The following is a 24,028-nucleotide window of genomic DNA, read 5'->3' as shown; positions in this document are numbered from 1 at the left end:
AGTGGTATATTATTTGAAGCAGCATCTTAAACTAGTGGTAGAGTTTGATATTTGTGCTGTATATGGTGGTGTAATAGGCTGTAGTAGTACCTGATGTCATAGTTATAACTAGTTGTTTAGTAGCAGGACATGTCGGAATAGTTGTGTAGCAGTGGGGGTTGCCAAAATAGTTGTGCTATAATATACTAGTGATATAATATTTGTTGTGTAAGAGTAGGTTTTGTAATACTTCTGCATTAGCAATGTAATAGAAAAAGTTATGTTGGTGAGATAACTGGTGTGATACCTCTATTGTACCAGGAGGTGGTGAAATAGTACTGATACATAAAGAGGTGATATAGTGATTGTGCAGCAGGAGCTGAGTAGTGCTTGTATAGCGCACGTGCACAGGAGCTGGCGTAGGACTGGTGAAGTGCTCGTGCACCAGGAGCTAGTGTAGTGCTTGTGCACCAAGAGCTGGTGTAGGGCTGGTGTAGTGCTCGTGCACCAGGAGCTGGCATAGAGCTGGTGAGAAAGGGGCTTGTGTAGCAGTGTTTAGTTCTTCTTCTCCAGCAGAAGTGAAATGGCTGTCTCCAGAGCATAAGGAGCAGGTGCAGTTATTGTGGAAAAGGAGGCTGTGTAGTGAATATGCAGCAGTGTTATAGTTCTTGTTCTCCAGCAGTAGGAACAGCAGCCCCCACAGCAGCAGGAGCTGGTGTAGTTCTTGTCCTCCAGCAGTAGGAACAGCAGCCCCCACAGCAGCAGGAGCTGGTGTAGTTCTTGTCCTCCAGCAGTAGGAACAGCAGCCCCCACAGCAGCAGGAGCTGGTGTAGTTCTTGTTCTCTAGCAGTAGGAACAGCAGCTCTGCAGCTCCCCCAGCTGGGCTGAGTGAGACTACACTGCTGTCAGGTGCCCAGTTCTAGTCTTGACAGCAGCACCACCTAAACACCCAACCCCTGGCTCCCTACCCCTGTCCCTTGTCCCAGCTGAGAGAGCAGGGCAGACAGAACAAGAAGCTGCTTTTAACTTCAACATCTTTTTATTTTTACAAACTGTGACGCAAGAAAGGGCACATGTGTGGAGGAAGGAGAGGCAGGATTTCTGTGGATCGCTCTCTCTACCCTCTGGATCTCTTCCCACCTTCCCTCCCTCCTGCTCTCCGTGCTGTTTTTCCATTTCACATGTAGCTCCAGATGTACAGGCAGTGAAATATTATATGACAGAAATTGGCTTGTTTCTGCACTTTAACTACATCAAAAACAACCCCGCGCTCTCTCTCTCTCTCTCTCTCCCTCCCTCCTTCGGCCTGCTTTGCTCTGTTCTTTCCCAGTCTCTCTCCTCCTCCTCCACGGGTCCCACTGAGTCCCACTCTCTTGCTGTCCCGGGCCAGATGTGCTGACACAGAGTAACGAGTGACCCCGAACGCTGTTATTGAAAGTCTCAGCAGATGTTTCCCATGTATCTCTTTACCAGAGCCGCTGGTACGGGCTCCCTGCCCTCCGCCTTTCAGTGGGAGAGAGGCCGGAGGGAGGGATGAGGCTCCCGGAATCCCGGATCTCCGGGACAGGAGCAGATCCGGTTCTCTGGACCAGTGGCTGTTGAAAGGGGGAGCTGGGAGGTCCTCCCCCCGATTCGTCCAGGCCCCTACAACCACGTGCCCCAGGATCTCCTGTACATTAACTGCTTCTCTGGGTCTCTCCCCGTCTTGTACCCCCTGATTTGAATGTCTGCCTCCGTTGCACAATCTTGCGAGAGAGGAGCTGCTCTGAACCTGGGGCCAGAGCCAATTCCTGCAACATCTCGTACTCCCCCCTTGCTGCGGGTGACCCCTGTGTGTGCACACCTCTCGGCTGTGCTGAAACGACACTGGAATTGTACTGCAGTGCAGTGTATCACTGCATGAAACTAGACTGGAGCTACTGCAGGGCAATCAGCTGCACTGTTCAGTCCTGTCCTGTGCCTTCTGACCTGTCCTGTTCTGGAATATTCTATCCTGGAATGCACTCTCCTATCCTTGCCTGTCCTGGAATGCACTGCCTTATACTGGAATATAGTCCTGCAATGCACTGTCCTATACTTCAGTGTACCGTTCTGTCCTGTCCTTGAATGCGCTGTACTCCAATGGAATGCACTACCCTGACCTAGAATGCACTATTTTGTCTCTGTTTGTGGTGGGAAAGCAGGGAAAGTGCAGTCTAACTGATCTTACTACACTCTTTATATTATCAACACACTCCCCACAAAACTTACAGCAATCACACACAGCTCGCACATTGCACACAGTAATCACACACTCCTCACACACTCCACTACCCACTCACAGCCCTCACACACTCCACACCCCTTACACATTCCTCACACACTCCTCACAGCCCTCACACACTTCTCACACACTCCACACACTCCTGACACCTTACACATTCCTCACACCCCTCATACACTTCTCACACACTCCACACAGCCCTCACACACTTTTCACACACACCAATTACAGTCCTCACACACTCCACATACCACTCACACACTCCTCACACACTCCACACACCACTCACACACTCCTCACAGCCCTCACACACTCCACAAACCCCTCGTACACCACTCACACACCACACACACCCCTCACACAGTCCTCACACCCCTCACACACTCCACATACCCCTCGCACACCACTCACATACCCCTCGCACACTCACACACCACACACACTCCTCACAGCCCTCACACACCACTCACACACCACACACACCCCTCACACAGTCCTCACACCCCTCACACACTCCACATACCCCTCCCACACCACTCACATACCCCTCGCACACTCACACACCACACACACTCCTCACAGCCCTCACACACCCCTCACACACCACACACACCCCTCACACAGTCCTCACACCCCTCACACACTCCACATACCCCTCGCACACTCACACACCACACACACTCCTCACACCCCTCACACACCACTCACACCCCTCACACACTCCACATACCCCTCGCACACTCACACACCACACACACTCCTCACAGCCCTCACACACCACTCACACACCACACACACTCCTCACAGCCCTCACACATCCCTCACACACTGCAAACAGAGCACTCTCAGGCTCTGCTCACCCCTTGTACTGATGTCAACTGACCCTGCAGTACAGTCTCTCGCAATGGAGCAGGACAGACGTGGGGCATGGGAGAGGCAGAGGGTCCAGAATTAATCAGGAAGTGGGATACTTGATCCGTCCTCCCTTTCTCTCTCCCTCACTTCCTCTGTTTTTCCCTTCCTTCTCTCTCCCAGCTGTGTGCCCCGGACTGGGACAGGTTCTGTACTGGTAGGATGGGAAGGGCTGGCTGGCTGGCTGGCTGGTCTGGCTGCGGGCTGCGCTGCTCCGTGGGAATTTTGACACTCCGCGTTCCATTAATCTTCCGAGCCGCAGCTCCAGATGTGCAGCGGCGGGGCAGTGAAACCTGACCCCCCCCACACACCCTCCGCCCCTCCCCAGCAGCCCCTGCTATCCACACTGAGGGCCATGTGGAAACAATTTCACAGAGTGCCCTACACAGAGCCGACGAGAGACCGCACTGAGCGACACACTCGCACTGGATCTCACCCTGCCTGAGAGAGACACACTGACCCTGAATCTCACCCAGACTGAGAGACACACTGACCCTGGATCTCACCCTGCCTGAGAGACACACTGACCCTGGATCTCACCCTGCCTGACCCTGGATCTCACCCTGACTGAGAGACACACTGACCCTGGATCTCACCCTGCCTGACCCTGGATCTCACCCTGACTGAGAGACGCACGCTGACCCTGGATCTCACCCTGACTGACCCTGGATCTCACCCTGACTGAGAGACGCACGCTGACCCTGAATCTCACCCAGACTGAGAGACACACTGACCCTGGATCTCACCCTGCCTGACCCTGGATCTCACCCTGACTGAGAGACGCACGCTGACCCTGAATCTCACCCAGACTGAGAGACACACTGACCCTGGATCTCACCCTGCCTGACCCTGGATCTCACCCTGACTGAGAGACGCACGCTGACCCTGAATCTCACCCAGACTGAGAGACACACTGACCCTGGATCTCACCCTGCCTGACCCTGGATCTCACCCTGCCTGAGAGAGACACACTGACCCTGAATCTCACCCAGACTGAGAGACACACTGACCCTGGATCTCACCCTGCCTGAGAGACACACTGACCCTGGATCTCACCCTGACTGAGAGACACACTGACCCTGGATCTCACCCTGCCTGACCCTGGATCTCACCCTGACTGAGAGACACACTGACCCTGGATCTCACCCTGCCTGACCCTGGATCTCACCCTGACTGAGAGACGCACGCTGACCCTGGATCTCACCCTGACTGAGAGACACACTGACCCTGGATCTCACCCTGCCTGACCCTGAATCTCACCCAGACTGAGAGACACACTGACCCTGGATCTCACCCTGCCTGACCCTGGATCTCACCCTGACTGAGAGACGCACGCTGACCCTGGATCTCACCCTGACTGAGAGACACACTGACCCTGGATCTCACCCTGCCTGACCCTGAATCTCACCCAGACTGAGAGACACACTGACCCTGGATCTCACCCTGCCTGAGAGAGAGACACTGACCCTGGATCTCACCCTGACTGAGAGACACACTGACCCTGGATCTCACCCTGCCTGAGAGAGAGACACTGACCCTGAATCTCACCCAGACTGAGAGACACACTGACCCTGGATCTCACCCTGCCTGACCCTGGATCTCACCCTGACTGAGAGACACACTGACCCTGGATCTCACCCTGCCTGAGAGAGAGACACTGACCCTGAATCTCACCCAGACTGAGAGACACACTGACCCTGGATCTCACCCTGACTGAGAGACGCACGCTGACCCTGGATCTCACCCTGCCTGAGAGAGAGACACTGACCCTGAATCTCACCCAGACTGAGAGACACACTGACCCTGGATCTCACCCTGCCTGAGAGAGAGACACTGACCCTGAATCTCACCCTGCCTGACCCTGGATCTCACCCTGACTGAGAGACACACTGACCCTGGATCTCACCCTGCCTGACCCTGGATCTCACCCTGACTGAGAGACACACTGACCCTGAATCTCACCCTGCCTGACCCTGGATCTCACCCTGACTGAGAGACACACTGACCCTGGATCTCACCCTGCCTGACCCTGGATCTCACCCTGACTGAGAGACGCACGCTGACCCTGGATCTCACCCTGCCTGACCCTGGATCTCACCCTGACTGAGAGACACACTGACCCTGGATCTCACCCTGCCTGAGAGAGAGACACTGACCCTGAATCTCACCCTGCCTGAGAGACGCACGCTGACCCTGGATCTCACCCTGCCTGAGAGAGAGAGACACTGACCCTGAATCTCACCCAGACTGAGAGACACACTGACCCTGGATCTCACCCTGCCTGACCCTGGATCTCACCCTGCCTGAGAGACGCACGCTGACCCTGGATCTCACCCTGCCTGAGAGAGAGACACTGACCCTGGATCTCACCCTGACTGAGAGACACACTGACCCTGGATCTCACCCTCAGTGTCAGTGAGAGACACACTGACCCTGGATCTCACCCTGCCTGAGAGACGCACGCTGACCCTGGATCTTACCCTGACTGAGAGACACACACTGACCCTGGATCTCACCCTGCCTGAGAGAGACACACACTGACCCTGGATCTTACCCTGACTGAGAGACACACACTCACACTGGATCTCACCCTGACTGAGAGACACACACTCGCACTGGATCTCACCCTGACTGAGAGACACACACTGACCCTGGATCTCACCCTGCCTGAGAGAGACACACACTGACCCTGGATCTTACCCTGACTGAGAGACACACACTCACACTGGATCTCACCCTGACTGAGAGACGCACACTGACCCTGGATCTCACCCTGACTGAGAGACACACGCTGACCCTGGATCTCACCCTGACTGAGAGAGAGACACTGACCCTGGATCAGTCAGATCAGTGCAGTGGAACTCACATTGAGTTAAAGTCACACTGTGCACGTGTTGACCAATGCACACTGATACTGTGCAGAAGCCGAGAGACATACTGACTCACTGCTCATGCTGAGGGACACTGACACTGTGCACTTTCTGACAGATGCACACTGACTTTGCACACACTTTACAGACACACTGACTCTCTCCGTGCTTACAGATGCATACTTGCACTTTACACACTGATAGACACACTAACTCTGCACACATTGACAGATGCACACTCACACATACAATATATGTGACTGACACTGTGGTGCAACCTGCTCTCAACACCTCTGTCTCTGCTCTCCCTCCCTCTCGGCCTTCCTGGCACAGGGGCCCTTGGCACAGTGGGCAGCAGGCAGCCCAGCTGGCACACCACATGGAAGGAAAATCTGAATGTGTTCTCACTAATCATTCCCCCATTACACACACAGGGAGACCGGGTGGATGAGAGGCAGGGAGGAAGGGAAAGACTGAGAGTGATGCAGACGCTCGAGAGCCATGCCAGCTCTACAAACCCCGCTAATCGCCAGCAGGTTTCTTCACAGCACAGAAAAAAAGATCGGAAGAAAAATTGAACAAGTCAGAAATCTGCCTTCCATCCAGACACTCCAAATCTAATTTACACACCAAACAGACAGAGGGAACAAGTCAGGGACCAGGAGAAAACCTGCTTGCTGGCTGCAGCTGAGAGACACAGGAGGAAGAGAGAAGAAAAGAGAGAGGGAGAGAACAAGAGACTGAGGGGTAGGGGCAGAGAGGGAGAGAAAAAGACACGGGGAGAACAAGAGACTGAGGGGAAGGGGTACAGAGGGAGAGAACAAGAGACTGAGGGGAAGGGGTACAGAGGGAGAGAACAAGAGACTGAGGGGAAGGGGTACAGAGGGAGAGAACAAGAGCCTGAGGGGCAGGGGCAGAGAGGGAGAGAACAAGAGACTGGGGGACAGGGGCAGAGAGGGAGAGAAAACAACACGGGGAGAACAAGAGACTGAGGGAAGGGGCAGAGAGAGAGAGAAAAGGGGGGAGAACAAGAGACAGAGGGTAGGGGTACAAGGGGAGAGAACAAGAGACTGGGGACGGGCAGAGAGGGAGAGAAAAGGGGGGAGAACAAGAGACAGAGGGTAGGGGTACAAGGGGAGAGAACAAGAGACTGTGGGGAAGGGGTACAGAGGGAGAGAACAAGAGCCTGAGGGGCAGGGGCAGAGAGGGAGAGAACAAGAGACTGTGGGACGGGCAGAGAGGGAGAGAAAAAGACAGGGGGAGAACAAGAGACTGAGGGGAAGGGGTACAGAGGAAGAGAACAAGAGACTAAAGGGAAGGGGTACAGAGGGAGAGAACAAGAGAATGAGGGAAAGGGATACAGGGGGAGAAAACAAGAGACTGAGGGGCAGGGGCAGAGAGGGAGAGAACAAGATACTGAGGGAAAGGGATACAGAGGACAGAACAAGCGACTAAGGGGAAGGGATACAGAGGAGAGAACAAGAGACTGAGGGGTAGGGATACAGAGAAGGGTTGGAGGCAGAGGGAGGGTTTTAGATGTTTAGTCTTAGTCTTTGTGCCACTTCCCTCCTGAGATCACTCAAATTCAAATTCAAAGAGTTTTATTTGGTATGACTCACTGCACGTTCTGCTCAGTTTGGGGTCCAAGAAGGTTTCCATCTAGCCACCGGATCCCCCAGACAGACACCCCTCCCCTCACAGCCGGGACACCGGATCCCCCAGACAGACACCCCTCCCCTCACAGCCGGGACGATGTGGGGTTGATCCCAGACAGGGGAGGACACAGCCTGTCCAAGCTGTGACTGCGCAGGAGGGTCACACCTGTTACCTGGACCGCTGCTGAGCCTCTCTCAATTAGTTAATTAGCCTCATTGTCCACGTCATTGGACAAATGAAGTCCTGGGAACTGAGACATTATCTGTATCATGAGGGCAGCATGTGTTTCACATTATGAGGTGCAATAATAGAAAAAGAATATACGTAGAAAACAATACATTTTAATATATTACATGTGCATTTGATCCAGGAATGAGGTCACCTAAGTTAATTGAGGAGTGTCCATTAGAACAGAGCGTTAACCCCCTAGATCAGACGATGCATATTCTGAAGAGGGAGAGTGCTTGCCGTCCGTCACACAGTTGATATATTGTGTGAAAGCTAAAGATGAAAGACTGTAGAAGCTCGCTGGAATTTCAAGACAAAAAAAAAAGCGCGCAGTTGACCGGCGGCCAGGGACAAGTGCAGCTCAGAAGTGGCCAACAATAAAACCACACGAGACATGCTTCCCCCTCACCACTAAATTACAAAGGACAGTCATAATTACTATGTGGCCAACCAAAGCATTTCCTGGGTTTGTGCAAGTGGCTGCGAAAGGCACTCCGCGGCAACACCCAGGGCTGCGGTGTGGATGTCGTTCCGCTCGGGCTGCTGGGAGGCCCGCGGTCCCGCCTGTGCAGCTGTGGGGCTCCGGGCCGTCGCACCCAGGGCTGAGCTCCGGGGGACAACGGAGACGCCCCCCCACTCCCCACACTCAGACACGCACGTGAAATCTAAACACGCTGCAGGATTAGGGGGGCCAAAACTCCCTGGGGTGTGGGGGTGTCAGGGAAAGCAGCGGGCCAGGTTCGGGGTTTCGGGGCAGCTGGAGTAATGGGGTCCCAGTTTCCAGTCACTAGTCTTTCGCCTGCAGGAGGCGGACTCTGGGGTCACCTTCCTGCTGGGCTCCTGCTTGAACCCCGAGGAGCTCAAACTGTGCCCCGGTTTTCAGCCTGCCGAGTGTGTCAGTGTGCACTTGTGCTGTGTGGTGTGTGGTGTGTGTCATTGTGTCGGTGTGCAGTGTTGAGTGTGTCTGGGGTGTTAAGAGAGTAACTGTGTGCAGTGTTGAGAGTGCAGTGTTGTGTTGAGTTTGTCGGCGCGCTGTGTTGAGTGTGCGGTGTGCAGAGTTGAGTGTGTCAGTCTGCAGAGCAGAGTGTATCAGTGTGTCAGTGTGTCCTGGGGTGCAGTCTAGAGTGTGTCAGTGTGTCTCGGGGTGCAGTGTGTCTCGGGGTGCAGTCTGCAGTGTATCGTGGTGCAGTGTGTCTCGGGGTGCAGTCTGCAGTGTGTCAGTGTCTCGGGGTACAGTCTGGAGTGTGTCTCGGGGTACAGTGCAGGGTGTGTCAGTGTGTCTGGGTGCAGTCTGGAGTGTGTCAGTGTGTCTTGGGGTGCACTCTGCAGTGTGTCAGTGTGTCTCAGGGTGCATTCTGCAGTGTGTCAGTGTGTTGGGGTACAGTGCGGGGTGTGTCAGTGTGTCTCGGGATGCAGTGTGGAGTGCGTCTCGGGGTGCAGTTTGGAATGTGTCTCAGGGTGCAGTGCGGAGTGTGTCAGTGTGTCTCGGGGTACAGTCTGGAGTGTGTCAGTGTGTCTCGGGGTGGAGTGTGGAGTGTGTCAGTGTGGAGTGTGTCAGTGTGTCTCGGGGTGCAGTGTGGAGTGTGTCAGTGTGTCTCGGGGTACAGTCTGGAGTGTGTCAGTGTGTCTCGGGGTACAGTGCGGGGTGTGTCAGTGTGTCTCGGGGTGCAGTGTGGAGTGTGTCAGTGTGTCTCGGGGTGCAGTGTGGAGTGTGTCAGTGTGTCTCGGGGTACAGTCTGGAGTGTGTCAGTGTGTCTCGGGGTGCAGTGTGGAGTGTGTCAGTGTGTCTCGGGGTACAGTCTGGAGTGTGTCAGTGTGTCTCGGGGTGCAGTGTGGAGTGTGTCAGTGTGTCTCGGGGTACAGTCTGGAGTGTGTCAGTGTGTCTCGGGGTACAGTGCGGGGTGTGTCAGTGTGTCTCGGGGTGCAGTCTGGAGTGTGTCAGTGTGTCAGGGTGCAGTGTGTCTCGGGGTACAGTGCGGGGTGTGTCAGTGTGTCTCGGGGTGCAGTCCTGAGATCCCTTTTATCCAGATGTGCAGCAGTGGGCGTGTCGGCCTGCAGTCCCAGCTGTTGCCCCAGCCCGCTGCCTGTGCGGCCGGTAATGATTACAGTCAGACTGCGGTCTCTGCCTCGCTCCGCCGCTCCTCACACTGAGAAAGTGGCAAAAATATGTCAATTTATTTTCTTTGAATTCCATCGCCGTGGTTACGGGCGGCTGCCAGCTGAACGAGGGGTATGTGAGAGAGGGTGGGGGGAGAGGGTCGTGGTTTTAATTAGGGAGAGAGAGAAGGTGAGAGCAGGATACAGGCAGAGCTGGAGGAAAGGAACAAGTGTGCTGGCAGACGGAGAAAGCGTGTACGCTCTTAGACTGTGGGAGAGTCTGCTCATCCAGGCGTGTCCGAATTCCTCCTGCTGTACACACCACTGGACTGGACACAGCTACACCAGTACTGCTCAGGGTAGGACAGAGAGAGCACTTCCTCCTGCTGTACACACCACTGGACTGGACACAGCTACACCAGTACTGCTCAGGGTAGGACAGAGAGAGCACTTCCTCCTGCTGTACACACCACTGGACTGGACACAGCTACACCAGTACTGCTCAGGGTAGGACAGAGAGAGCACTTCCTCCTGCTGTACACACCACTGGACTGGACACAGCTACACCAGTACTGCTCAGGGTAGGACAGAGAGAGCACTTCCTCCTGCTGTACACACCACTGGACTGGACACAGCTACACCAGTACTGCTCAGGGTAGGACAGAGAGAGCACTTCCTCCTGCTGTACACACCACTGGACTGGACACAGCTACACCAGTACTGCTCAGGGTAGGACAGAGAGAGCACTTCCTCCTGCTGTACACACCACTGGACTGGACACAGCTACACCAGTACTGCTCAGGGTAGGACAGAGAGAGCACTTCCTCCTGCTGTACACACAGCTGGACTGGACACAGCTACACCAGTACTGCTCAGGGTAGGACAGAGAGAGCACTTCCTCCTGCTGTACACACCACTGGACTGGACACAGCTACACCAGTACTGCTCAGGGTAGGACAGAGAGAGCACTTCCTCCTGCTGTACACATCACTGGACTGGACACAGCTACACCAGTACTGCTCAGGGTAGGACAGAGAGAGCACTTCCTCCTGCTGTACACACCACTGGACTGGACACAGCTACACCAGTACTGCTCAGGGTAGGACAGAGAGAGGGAGGTGGATAGAAAGCAGTTCAAAGACAGAAGTAGCAGAGGAGAGAAGGAGGAATAGAGGAAACGATAGAGTAATAGACACACTCACCCTACTGCTCTCTGATGCCACTCTCTCTCTGCCCCAGTCACTCTCTCTCTCTGCCCCCTGGGGCAGTGTGCACACAGTAACCCTACTGCTCTCTGATGCCCCCCCCCCCTCTGCCCCCTGGGGCAGTGTGCCCACACTCACCCTACTGCTCTCTGATGCCCCCCCCTCTCTGCCCCATAGGGCAGTGTGCCCACACTCACCCTACTGCTCTCTGATGCCCCCCCCCCCTGCCCCCTGGGGCAGTGTGCCCACAGTAACTCTACTGCTCTCTGATGCCCCCCCCCTGCCCCCTGGGGCAGTGTGCCCACAGTAACCCTACTGCTCTCTGATGCCCCCCCCCCCCGCCCCCTGGGGCAGTGTGCCCACAGTAACCCTACTGCTCTCTGATGCCCCCCCCCCCCCTGCTTCCTGGGGCAGTGTGCCCACAGTAGCCCTACTGCTCTCTGATGCCCCTCTCTCTCTGCCCCATAGGGCAGTGTGCCCACACTCACCCTACTGCTCTCTGATGCCCCTCTCTGTCTGCCCCCTGGGGCAGTGTGCCCACACTCACCCTACTGCTCTCTGATGCCCCCCCCTCTCTGCCCCATAGGGCAGTGTGCCCACACACCCTACTGCTCTCTGATGCCCCCCTCTCTCTGCCCTCTGGGGCAGTGTGCCCACACACCCTACTGCTCTCTGATGCCCCCCTCTCTCTGCCCTCTGGGGCAGTGTGCCCACAGTAACCCTACTGCTCTCTGATGCCCCCCCCCCGCCTCCTGGGGCAGTGTGCCCACAGTAGCCCTACTGCTCTCTGATGCCCCTCTCTCTCTGCCCCCTGGGGCAGTGTGCCCACAGTAACCCTACTGCTCTCTGATGCCCCCCCTCTCTCTGCCCCCTGGGGCAGTGTGCCCACACTCACCCTACTGCTCTCTGATGCCCCTCTCTCTCTGCCCTCTGGGGCAGTGTGCCCACACACCCTACTGCTCTCTGATGCCCCCCTCTCTCTGCCCCCTGGGGCAGTGTGCCCACAGTAACCCTACTGCTCTCTGATGCCCCCCCCCCCCCGCCTCCTGGGGCAGTGTGCCCACAGTAACCCTACTGCTCTCTGATGCCCCTCTCTCTCTGCCCCCTGGGGCAGTGTGCCCACAGTAACCCTACTGCTCTCTGATGCCCCCCCTCTCTCTGCCCCCTGGGGCAGTGTGCCCACAGTAACCCTACTGCTCTCTGATGCCCCTCTCGGTCTCTCTCTCTCCCTCTCTCCCCAAGATAATCTATTCCAGAGGATGGTGAACCCATGGAAAAAGCATAACAAGTGCACATATTTCTGCTGCAGCCAAGACAGGAAAAATACAGAGGGAAGGGGAGAGCGAGGGGAGAGGGGAGAGAAGGAATAAAAAAAAGATTGTTTATTCAAACTTGAAGCTGGGGCTTTTGTTGTGGTGAGGACCTGTCTTTTATTAGAAGCCTGAACTGTCTTCAAAGCTTGGAAAGACTGAGGCCATTCCAAGTGGCAGGGATGTGTGCATTGCTGCCCTGTGAGAGAGAGGGGGAAACAGCACTAAATTCAAAGCATGTCTGGAGTCCTGGCACTGGGGCTGAGAATGTGTGCCGAGCAGCAGGTCCTCTTACAGCGCTGAGACGAGCAGAGACTGCGGGAGAGGGAGAGGCAGAGCAAGGGGACACTGCCTGTAGCCTCCTGTCTAAATGAGCATTGTGGCTAAAGGGTCCCGTCCTGGATCGGGACTCAGGAACAGGGTCCTGTCCCGGACTGGGTCTCTGGAGCAGGGACCTGTCCTGTATTAGAATTCTGCCACCAGTGTGATATTGGCTGCAGCTGTGTGTTGTCATGAGTCAGGATCGGGACTGTCCCGTCCCAGATCGGGACTCAGGAGCAGGGTCCTGTCCTGGATTGGGACTGTCCTGTTCGGGATCGGAACTCGGGAGCAGGGTCCTGTCCTGGACTGGGACTGTCCCGTCCAAGATCGGGACTCGGGAGCAGGGTCCAGTCCTGGATTGGGACTGTCATGTCCCAGATTGGAACTTGGGAGCAGGGTCCTGTCCTGGATTGGGACTGTCCTGTCCCAGATCGGGACTCGGGAGCAAGGGTCCTGTCCTGGATTGGGACTGTCCTGTCCCAGATCGGGACTCGGGAGCAAGGTCCTGTCTTGGATTGGGACTTTCCTGTCCCAGATCGGGACCAGGGAGCAGGGTCTGTCTCGCGGAGTGTTAGTGCATCAGTGTGTGTGTTCGAGTACCAGTGTGATATTGACTGCAGCTGTGTGCTGTCATGAGTCAGGAAGGCTGAGGGCGGGGGGGAGCTGTGCAGGTTTTCAGTGTTATTAGTGATTTAAAGAGAAACAAAGAGCTCTGCTTTCAATAAGGGCTCGGCAGTTGGGGGGTGTCAGCCTGCTCCCGATGACATCACCCCTGCAGCTGCTCTCCTGGGGGGTGGGGGGTTCTGGAGCCCTGACAAGGGGGCTTGCGCAAGCGAGAGCAGTCCTGTGTGTGTGTGTGTGTGTGTGCGTGCGGGGGACTTCTCCAGGGTCGGATGTGGTGGGGGGGTGATTTCAGGGTACACAAAAGATGGGGCTCACCTAGGACTCGGAGGTTTATTATTCAGTCAATCTAACTGATTGGGAAAGAATCCCAGTAAGTCGGGGTCCACGAGTCCTGATTTAAGCCAGGAGTTCTGGCTCAGATCCCACACTCACACTTGCATGCACACACACAAACACAGGAGAGGAGAGCGCCCCGTTCCATCTCACTCCCTGCAGGCTGACTCCCTGGAGTTGACCTCTGTCAGGGCACAGCATCTCAGCTGGATCCCCTGTGGTCTCCTTGGCCCACGACTAAAGAGACTCAGCCCCTCTGTCGCTGATGTCTGCACTCTGTGAGCATGGTGATGCAGTAACTTCACTCGTTGACAGCTCTGGGATTATCTGTGACTCTTTCACAGACAGAGACTGACCCTGCAGTGTGTCCTGTGTCTCTCTGCATTCAGCGCTGTGCTCCTGTGTTGCATTGTGTTGTTGCTATGTTCCACAGCGCAGTGCTGTGCAGATTAGAGCTGTGTTGCACAGTGCTGTGCAGATTAGAGTTGTGTTGCGCAGTGCTGTGCAACGCAGAGCTGTGTTGCGCAGTGCTGTGCAGATTAGAGCTGTGTTGCGCAGTGCTGTGCAGAGCAGAGCTGTGTTGCGCAGTGCTGTGCAGAGCAGAGCTGTGTTGCGCAGTGCTGTGCAGCGCAGAGCTGTGCTGCGCAGTGCTGTGCAGAGCAGAGCTGTGTTGCGCAGTGCTAGTGCAGAGCAGAGCTGTGTTGCGCAGATTGTGCAGTGCAGAGCAGAGCTGTGTTGTGCAGTGCTGTGCAGTCCAGACTCATTGCCCTTTCTGCCTGTCAGTCTCCGGCTTGCAGGGAGGCCAGATTGAGCTCACTTAACCCTGCAGAGATTCAGACTAAACAAGCCCTGAGCTCTGTAAACACTCCTAATCTAATGGCTTCAGCTGCGCTCCAGCGGGAAGGCTGCCGGCTGGCCGGGCTGTTCCCGCAGTCTGACCTGCACACCTTCTGGGAGAGAGGGCAGGCGGCTGGTGCGGAGCGGCACGAGCGGACGGCAGACGGACCTCGATGGCTTCGGTTCGAGCTGGAGAGGAAGCCCTGACTGTGGGCTGCCAGTAATTAGAGAGCAGGCTGGCACGGCCAGGCTGACGGGTCCCGGCACATTAATTACAGCCATAAACAGCTGCAGAGTGTTTACACGCTGTCCAATTAGCAGGGCCGTGGAGCACAGGGTTTCACAGGCCTGGGCCTGGCCCGTGTTCAGCACGAGCCTTGACACCTCGCACACAGGGGGGGCAGTCACCTGGGGCTTGCTGGGAGATCTCGACAAACACTGAACACACTGCAGCCTAGCTCTCTGACACTGAGCTACTGAACACACCGCAGCCCAGCACTTTGACACTAAACACACCACAGCCCAGCACTGTGACACTGAGCTACTGAACACACTGCAGCCCAGCACTGTGACACTGAGCCACTGTACACACTGCAGCCCGGCACTGTGACATTGAGCCACTGAACACACCACAGCCCAGCACCGTGACACTGAGCTACTGAACACAGTGCAGCCTGGCACTTCGACACTGAGCAACTCAACACACTGCAGTCCAGCACTGTGACACTAAACACACCACAGCCCAGCACTGTGACACTGAGCCACTGAACACACTGCAGCCCAGCACTGTGACACTGAGCTACTGAACACACTGCAGCCCAGCACTGTGACACTGAGCCACTGAACACACTGCAGCCCAGCACTGTGACACTGAGCCACTGAACACTCTCGACTCCTCTTCCTTTCCTCTACAGGGAGAGTGGGAGAGAAGGGGAGTTTCCTCGGGACAAAAGGTTGTGCAATCACAGTGTAGGTGTCAGGTAATCTGGAACAAAGGCCAAATTAAAGATGACTTCATTCTCCGAGCCCTGCCTGCTCCAGCACACAGACCAGTACGGACCAGTGGGGCTCATATGGAACCCGTTAGGGCCACAGGTGTTCCTAATAAAAACCCCGCTGACGTAAGGCTGACACTCGCCATTGTTGCACTCTTTAATTTGTTATAATATTTGTCTTACAAATGTGAGCTTAGCAGAACAGAGCAGTCTCACCTCTTAGACTCTACCAGAGAGAGGGGAGCAAGAGCAGAGGGGAGGACAGGGGGATAGGAGAGAGAGGAGAGAGAGGAGGAGGGGGGAGAGGAGAGAGAGGAGGACAGGGGGATAGGAGAGAGAGGAGAGAGAGGAGGAGGGGGGAGAGGAGAGAGAGGAGGACAGGGGGATAGGAGAGAGAGGAGAGAGAGGAGGAGGGGGGAGAGGAGAGAGAGGAGGACAGGGGGATAGGAGAGAGAGGAGAGAGAGGAGGAGGGGGGAGAGGAGAGAGAGGAGGACAGGGGGACAGGAGAGAGAGGAGAGAGAGGAGGACAGGGGGGATAGGAGAGAGAGGAGAGAGAGGAGGAGGGGGGATAGGAGAGAGAGGAAAGAGAGGAGGAGGGGGGATAGGAGAGAGGAGCAGAGGATAGAAGAGAGCGTAGAGTGGGGTAGAGGAGGAGGGGGGATAGGAGAGAGAGGAGGAGAGGGATAGAAGAGAGCGGACAGTGGGGGAGAGGGGGATAGGAGAGAGAGGAGGAAATAGGGATAGGAGAGAGGAGGACAGATGAAAGGAAGAGAGGAGGACAGAAGAGAGAAGAGTGGACACTGGACACAGGAGAGAGGGATACTGGACTGTGAGAAATACTCTGGGATCAGACAAACATTCTTCCCTAAAATAACAAATCTAATCCCAGAATTCCCACACCTGCCAGAATCAGAACAGCTTCCCGTCCTACTGGGAGAGGAAACTCAATAGAGCTGCAGCCCAGCGTGTGATCTCCTGTCACGGCCTGAGGAGCAGGGAGTCAGACTCTTTATACCATGTTTTCTGTAAATGCCTTATAATTGGTATTGTTTTAACTTTTTGCTCATGCCAATAAGGCTCTTCGAATTGGAATCTGAGAAGGAGAAGGGAGGAAAGATAGAGGGAAGGAGAGGGGGAGGAAAGACAGAAAAAGCAAGAGCAGAGGGAAAAGAGAGAGCCAGGGACAGGTGATACCTCACACATTGTACCAATGCACACTACAGCAGTGAGGACAGCCATGTCCAACTGCCCCCCCCCCTCCCCCCACTCAGTGCAATAACCTTGACATGACGTTGTGAAGTTGGAACTTCATTCACTTGATCCTGTAGTATCAGGCAAACCTTGAAATGATGAAGAAAGAGAAAAAATGACCTGTCAAGTAAACAAATCTTTTGTTGACATGACAATCAGAACAAGCTGTCTGCTGAGCAGAACCTTAGCTAAGAAGAGAAAAACCTGGACTTGAGAGGCAGCAGCATTCAGGAGGTAAGAGAGATCAGGAGCAGGAGGATCACAGACTGATGGAAAGAGATCAGGAGCAAGAGGATCACAGACAGACTGATGGAAAGAGCTCAGGAGCAGGAGGATCACAGACAGACTGATGGAAAGAGCTCAGGAGCAGGAGGATCACAGGCAGACTGATGGAAAGAGCTCAGGAGCAGGAGAATCACAAACTGATGGAAAGAGATCAGGAGCAGGAGGATCACAGACTGATGGAAAGAGCTCAGGAGCAGGAGGATCACAGGCAGACTGATGGAAAGAGATCAGGAGCAGGAGGATCACAGGCAGACTGATGGAAAGAGATCAGGAGCAGGAGGATCACAGGCAGACTGATGGAAAGAGATCAGGAGCAGGAGGATCACAGACAAACTGATGGAAAGAGATCAGGAGCAGGAGGATCACAGACTGATGGAAAGAGCTCAGGAGCAGGAGGATCACAGACTGATGGAAAGAGCTCAGGAGCAGGAGGATCACAGGCAGACTGATGGAAAGAGATCAGGAGCAGGAGGATCACAGACAAACTGATGGAAAGAGATCAGGAGCAGGAGGATCACAGGCAGACTGATGGAAAGAGATCAGGAGCAGGAGGATCACAGGCAGACTGATGGAAAGAGATCAGGAGCAGGAGGATCACAGGCAGACTGATGGAAAGAGATCAGGAGCAGGAGGATCACAGGCAGACTGATGGAAAGAGATCAGGAGCAGGAGGATCACAGGCAGACTGATGGAAAGAGATCAGGAGCAGGAGGATCACAAACTGATGGAAAGAGATCAGGAGCAGGAGGATCACAAACTGATGGAAAGAGATCAGGAGCAGGAGGATCACAGACTGATGGAAAGAGCTCAGGAGCAGGAGGATCACAGGCAGACTGATGGAAAGAGCTCAGGAGCAGGAGGATCACAGGCAGACTGATGGAAAGAGCTCAGGAGCAGGAGGATCACAGACAGACTGATGGAAAGAGCTCAGGAGCAGGAGGATCACAGGCAGACTGATGGAAAGAGATCAGGAGCAGGAGGATCACAGGCAGACTGATGGAAAGAGATCAGGAGCAGGAGGATCACAGACAAACTGATGGAAAGAGATCAGGAGCAGGAGGATCACAAACTGATGGAAAGAGATCAGGAGCAGGAGGATCACAGACTGATGGAAAGAGATCAGGAGCAGGAGGATCACAGGCAGACTGATGGAAAGAGATCAGGAGCAGGAGGATCACAGACAAACTGATGGAAAGAGATCAGGAGCAGGAGGATCACAGGCAGACTGATGGAAAGAGATCAGGAGCAGGAGGATCACAGGCAGACTGATGGAAAGAGATCAGGAGCAGGAGGATCACAGGCAGACTGATGGAAAGAGATCAGGAGCAGGAGGATCACAAACTGATGGAAAGAGATCAGGAGCAGGAGGATCACAGACTGATGGAAAGAGCTCAGGAGCAGGAGGATCACAGGCAGACTGATGGAAAGAGCTCAGGAGCAGGAGGATCACAGGCAGACTGATGGAAAGAGCTCAGGAGCAGGAGGATCACAGACAGACTGATGGAAAGAGCTCAGGAGCAGGAGGATCACAGACAGACTGATGGAAAGAGCTCAGGAGCGGGAGTGAGTGTGTACACGCAGGTGTTGCGGTGTGACAGTGAGTGTATGTGCATGTCAGTTCTCCTGATGGCCCTGCACGACAGTCACCTCTCCCTTACCCCCTGCGCTCTCCAGCACACTGTCCGGGCCCAGGATCCTGACCAACACGGCCCCCAGCGGCCCCCAGCGCCCCCCGGCAGCCCTGCTACAAGGCTGCTGCCCCCAAGCTGCAGTGACCAGTGACTGATGGGGATAATCTGTGATCTCACACCTGGCAGGAACATCAAGGGCTGGGAAGAAGTGAGTCTTACACTGTATCAGGGTGCCAATGTGTGTGAGTCAGTGTTTGTGAGTCAGTTTGTTAGTGTTTGTCGTCAGTTTGTGTGTGTCATGTTGTGTGTCAGTATAGTGATTAGCGGTAATGTTTTAGTGTTTGTGAGTCAGTTTGTGTGATAGTGTCTCAGCGAGTCAGTGCTTGTGTGTTATTGTGTGTGACAGTGTGTCAGTGTTACTGTGTCATTGTGTATGACTGTGTTCCTTTTGTGTGTCAGATGTGTGCTGCATGACTGTGTCAGTGTGTATGATTAACTGTGGGTGTTTGTGTGGCTCTTTGCTTGTGGTTCTCAGCGTGTGTGTGTTTGTGTGGCTGTGTGCGTGTGGCTCTCAGTTTGTGTGTTTGTGTGGCTCTGTGTGTGTGGTTCTCAGCATGTATGTGTTTGTGTGGCTCTGTGTGTGTGGTTCTCAGGGTGTGTGTTTGTGTGCCTGTGTGCGTTTCTTTCTCAACGTGTGTGTGTTTGTGTGGCTGTGCATGTGGTTCTCAGGGTGTGTGCGTTTGTGTGGCCCTGTGCATGTGGTTCTCAGTATGTATGTGTGATTCTCAGCGTGTGTGTGTTTGTGTGCCTGTGTGCGTGTGGTTCTCAGCGTGTGTGTGTTTGTGCGCATGTGGTTATCAGTGTGTGTGCGTGGCTCTGTGAGTGTGGTTCTCAGTGTGTGTGTGGCTCTGTGAGTGTGGTTCTCAGTGTGTGTGTGGCTATGTACGTGTGGTTCTCAGTGTGTGTGTGTTTGTCTTGCTCTGTGAGTATGGTTCTCAGCATGTGTGTGTGTGTGTGGCTGTGTGCGTGTGTTTGTGTGGCTCTGTGTGTGAGCGGCTGTGCGCAGGGGGGCGTGTCTGAGCAGAGATCAATAGTGGGGCTGTGAGGGAGAGAGACGCTCACCGATCGATACCCCAGCCGCCAGGAGAGAGTGAGGGAGGAGGCAGAGGCTTCTCAAGTCTCTCACACTGCTGTGAGCAGCCGAGGGTGACTCTCTGTCCTCCAGGACTTCAGGAGAGGGCTGGGTGAGGTTCAGGATCAGTGGCTCTTGTCCTGTAGACTGGAAAATGTCTCACCTGACAGTGTGGAAACAGTAACTCAGACAGCATGTCAGTCAGACAATCAAGGAGTTGGGGAGTCAACTCTGTATCTGCCTGGGTGTCAGTCGGTCAGGGTGTTAGTGTGTGAGTGTATTTGTCAGGGTGTCAGTCGGTCAGGGTGTTAGTGTGTGAGTGTATCTGCCTGGGTGTCAGTCGGTCAGGGTGTTAGTGTGTGAGTGTATCTGTCAGCGTGTCAGTCAGTCAGGGTGTTAGTGTGTGAGTGTATCTGTCAGGGTGTCAGTCGGTCAGGGTGTCAGTCGATCAGGATGTTATTGTGCCTGTCAGGGTGTCAGTCGGTCAGGGTGTTAGTGTGTGAGTGTACCTGTCAGGGTGTCAGTCGATCAGGGTGTCAGTCAGGGTGTAGTGTGTGAGTGTAGTTGTCAGGGTGTCAGTTAGTCGGGGTGTTAGTGTGTGAGTGTATCTGTCATGGTGTCAGTCAGTCATGGTGTTAGTGTGTGAGTGTATCTGTCATGGTGTCAGTCGGTCAGGGTGTCAGTCGATCAGGATGTTATTGTGCCTGTCAGGGTGTCAGTCGGTCAGGGTGTTAGTGTGTGAGTGTACCTGTCAGGGTGTCAGTCGATCAGGGTGTCAGTCAGGGTGTAGTGTGTGAGTGTAGTTGTCAGGGTGTCAGTTAGTCGGGGTGTTAGTGTGTGAGTGTATCTGTCATGGTGTCAGTCAGTCATGGTGTTAGTGTGTGAGTGTATCTGTCAGGGTGTTAGTGTGTGAGTGTATCTGTCAGGGTGTCAGTCAGTCAGGGTGTTAGTGTGTGAGTGTAGCTGTCAGGGTGTAGTGTGTGAGTGTAGCTGTCAGGGTGTCAGTTAGTCAGGGTGTTAGTGTGTGAGTGTATCTGTCAGGGTGTCAGTCAGTCAGGGTGTTAGTATGTGAGTGTATCTGTCAGGGTGTCAGTCAGTCAGGGTGTTAGTGTGTGAGTGTATCTGTCAGGGTGTCAGTCAGTCATGGTGTTAGTGTGTGAGTGTATCTGTCAGGGTGTCAGTCAGTCAGGCTGTTAGTGTGTGAGTGTATTTGTCAGGGTGTCAGTCAGTCAGGGTGTTAGTGTGTGAGTGTATCTGTCAGGGTGTCAGTCAGTCAGGGTGTTAGTGTGTGAGTGTATCTGTCAGGGTGTCAGTCAGTCAGGGTGTTAGTGTGTGAGTGTATTTGTCAGGGTGTAGTACGTGAGTGTATCTGTCAGGGTGTCAGTCAGTCAGGGTGTTAGTGTGTGAGTGTATCTGTCAGGGTGTTAGTGTGTGAGTGTATCTGTCATGGTGTCAGTCAGTCATGGTGTTAGTGTGTGAGTGTATCTGTCAGGGTGTCAGTCGGTCAGGGTGTCAGTCGATCAGGATGTTATTGTGCCTGTCAGGGTGTCAGTCGGTCAGGGTGTTAGTGTGTGAGTGTACCTGTCAGGGTGTCAGTCGATCAGGGTGTCAGTCAGGGTGTAGTGTGTGAGTGTAGTTGTCAGGGTGTCAGTTAGTCGGGGTGTTAGTGTGTGAGTGTATCTGTCATGGTGTCAGTCAGTCATGGTGTTAGTGTGTGAGTGTATCTGTCATGGTGTCAGTCGGTCAGGGTGTCAGTCGATCAGGATGTTATTGTGCCTGTCAGGGTGTCAGTCGGTCAGGGTGTTAGTGTGTGAGTGTACCTGTCAGGGTGTCAGTCGATCAGGGTGTCAGTCAGGGTGTAGTGTGTGAGTGTAGTTGTCAGGGTGTCAGTTAGTCGGGGTGTTAGTGTGTGAGTGTATCTGTCATGGTGTCAGTCAGTCATGGTGTTAGTGTGTGAGTGTATCTGTCAGGGTGTTAGTGTGTGAGTGTATCTGTCAGGGTGTCAGTCAGTCAGGGTGTTAGTGTGTGAGTGTAGCTGTCAGGGTGTAGTGTGTGAGTGTAGCTGTCAGGGTGTCAGTTAGTCAGGGTGTTAGTGTGTGAGTGTATCTGTCAGGGTGTCAGTCAGTCAGGGTGTTAGTATGTGAGTGTATCTGTCAGGGTGTCAGTCAGTCAGGGTGTTAGTGTGTGAGTGTATCTGTCAGGGTGTCAGTCAGTCATGGTGTTAGTGTGTGAGTGTATCTGTCAGGGTGTCAGTCAGTCAGGCTGTTAGTGTGTGAGTGTATTTGTCAGGGTGTCAGTCAGTCAGGGTGTTAGTGTGTGAGTGTATCTGTCAGGGTGTCAGTCAGTCAGGGTGTTAGTGTGTGAGTGTATCTGTCAGGGTGTCAGTCAGTCAGGGTGTTAGTGTGTGAGTGTATTTGTCAGGGTGTAGTACGTGAGTGTATCTGTCAGGGTGTCAGTCAGTCAGGGTGTTAGTGTGTGAGTGTATCTGTCAGGGTGTTAGTGTGTGAGTGTATCTGTCATGGTGTCAGTCAGCCATGGTGTTAGTGTGTGAGTGTATTTGTCAGGGTGTAGTGTGTGAGTGTATCTGTCAGGGTGTCAGTCAGTCAGGGTGTTAGTGTGTGAGTGTAGCTGTCAGGGTGTCAGTCGGTCAGGGTGTTAGTGTGTGAGTGTATCTGTCAGGGTGTCAGTCAGTCAGGGTGTTAGTGTGTGAGTGTATCTGTCATCGTGTCAGTCAGTCAGGGTGTAGTGTGTGAGTGTAGCTGTCAGGGTGTCAGTTAGTCAGGGTGTTAGTGTGTGAGTGTATTTGTCAGGGTGTTAGTGTGTGAGTGTATTTGTCAGGGTGTCAGTCAGTCAGGGTGTTAGTGTGTGAGTGTATCTGCCTGGGTGTCAGTCAGTCAGGGTGTTAGTGTGTGAGTGTATCTGTCAGGGTGTCAGTCAGTCAGGGTGTTAGCGTGTGAGTGTATCTGCCTGGGTGTCAGTCAGTCAGGGTGTTAGTGTGCCTGTCAGGTTGTCAGAGAGTCGGAGTCAAGGAGACAGAGTCAGGGAGTCAGTCAGGGTACCAGTGAGTCCAGTTACAGCATGTCAGCTGACCGACACCCCAGAACATGACACAGATCCCCAGCTGAGCGACAGAGGAGGGCTGAGGAGCCGGCCTGCAGATCCACTCTCTGCCCTGCTCCCAGCCCGCACAAAGCCCCAGTGGGAGAACGGCAGGACCTGACTGTCCTGGGGCACCAGCCTGGCGCGGAGAGCCGGCCAGCCCCCCCCCCCCTCCCCTCTCTCCCGGGGTGTGAGAGCGGGGCAGGCGAGCTGGCCGGGCCGGGAGTCTGCGGTTCAGGCGCTGGTGGGGGGCGCGCCGAGCTGCGGGCCGGCGGGTCGGTCCCAGGGCGGCGCGTCTGATCGGCCGCGGGAAATATTCGTTTTGGATCCCTGCTTACATACCTGCCTCACGCCCTCTCATTCCTCTGACTGTTTTTCTGTTCTTTCCAAGTCCTGCCTTGAAACGGGAGATCGCGGCGCAGTACTTTCAAAGTCGTAATTACAGCGAGCGCTTCCTGTTTCATACTGAACTGGTGCGAGTCGTAATTTTCTCTCTCTTTCTCTCTCTCTCCCTCCCGGCGCGGCTCGGTGGACGGTGTGCGCTGCGCTCTGCAGACTGCTTTCAAGTCTGAACTGGGGAGGAGGGGGGGGGGTGGGATTTTGTGCCGAGCGCTGCCCGCCCCCTCCACCTCCTCCTCCTCCTCCTCCTCCTCTCTCTCTCTCTGTCTCTGAACGCCCAGGGCTCTCTCGGGGTAACCCGACTTCACCACAGCGCTCCTCCACTGATCGCACCGCCGTGCTCGGCTCTTTGGGAAAGCTCTCCAGGAGAAGTAGCGGGGAGCAGGCGGGAGCCCCGGTTTCTACGCCCCTGCCCCGCTCCTGTCGGATGTGTGCTCGCAGCCTCGTCTCTATCGTTCAAGTTGCCGTGACAATAGTGTCAGAGCGGCCGCTCGGATAGCCCTGCACCCCGGCGGTGTGTGTGGAGAGTGGGGCAGAGAGAGAGAGAGAGAGGGAGAGAGGGATCGGTCCGGCGCTGCGCTCGCTTTCTCCCCGAGAGCC

The sequence above is a fragment of the Atractosteus spatula genome, chromosome 14 (assembly GCF_055471065.1).
Source record: "Atractosteus spatula isolate fAtrSpa1 chromosome 14, fAtrSpa1.hap1, whole genome shotgun sequence".
NCBI lineage: Eukaryota > Metazoa > Chordata > Actinopteri > Semionotiformes > Lepisosteidae > Atractosteus > Atractosteus spatula.
This window is presented reverse-complemented; position numbering follows the sequence as displayed.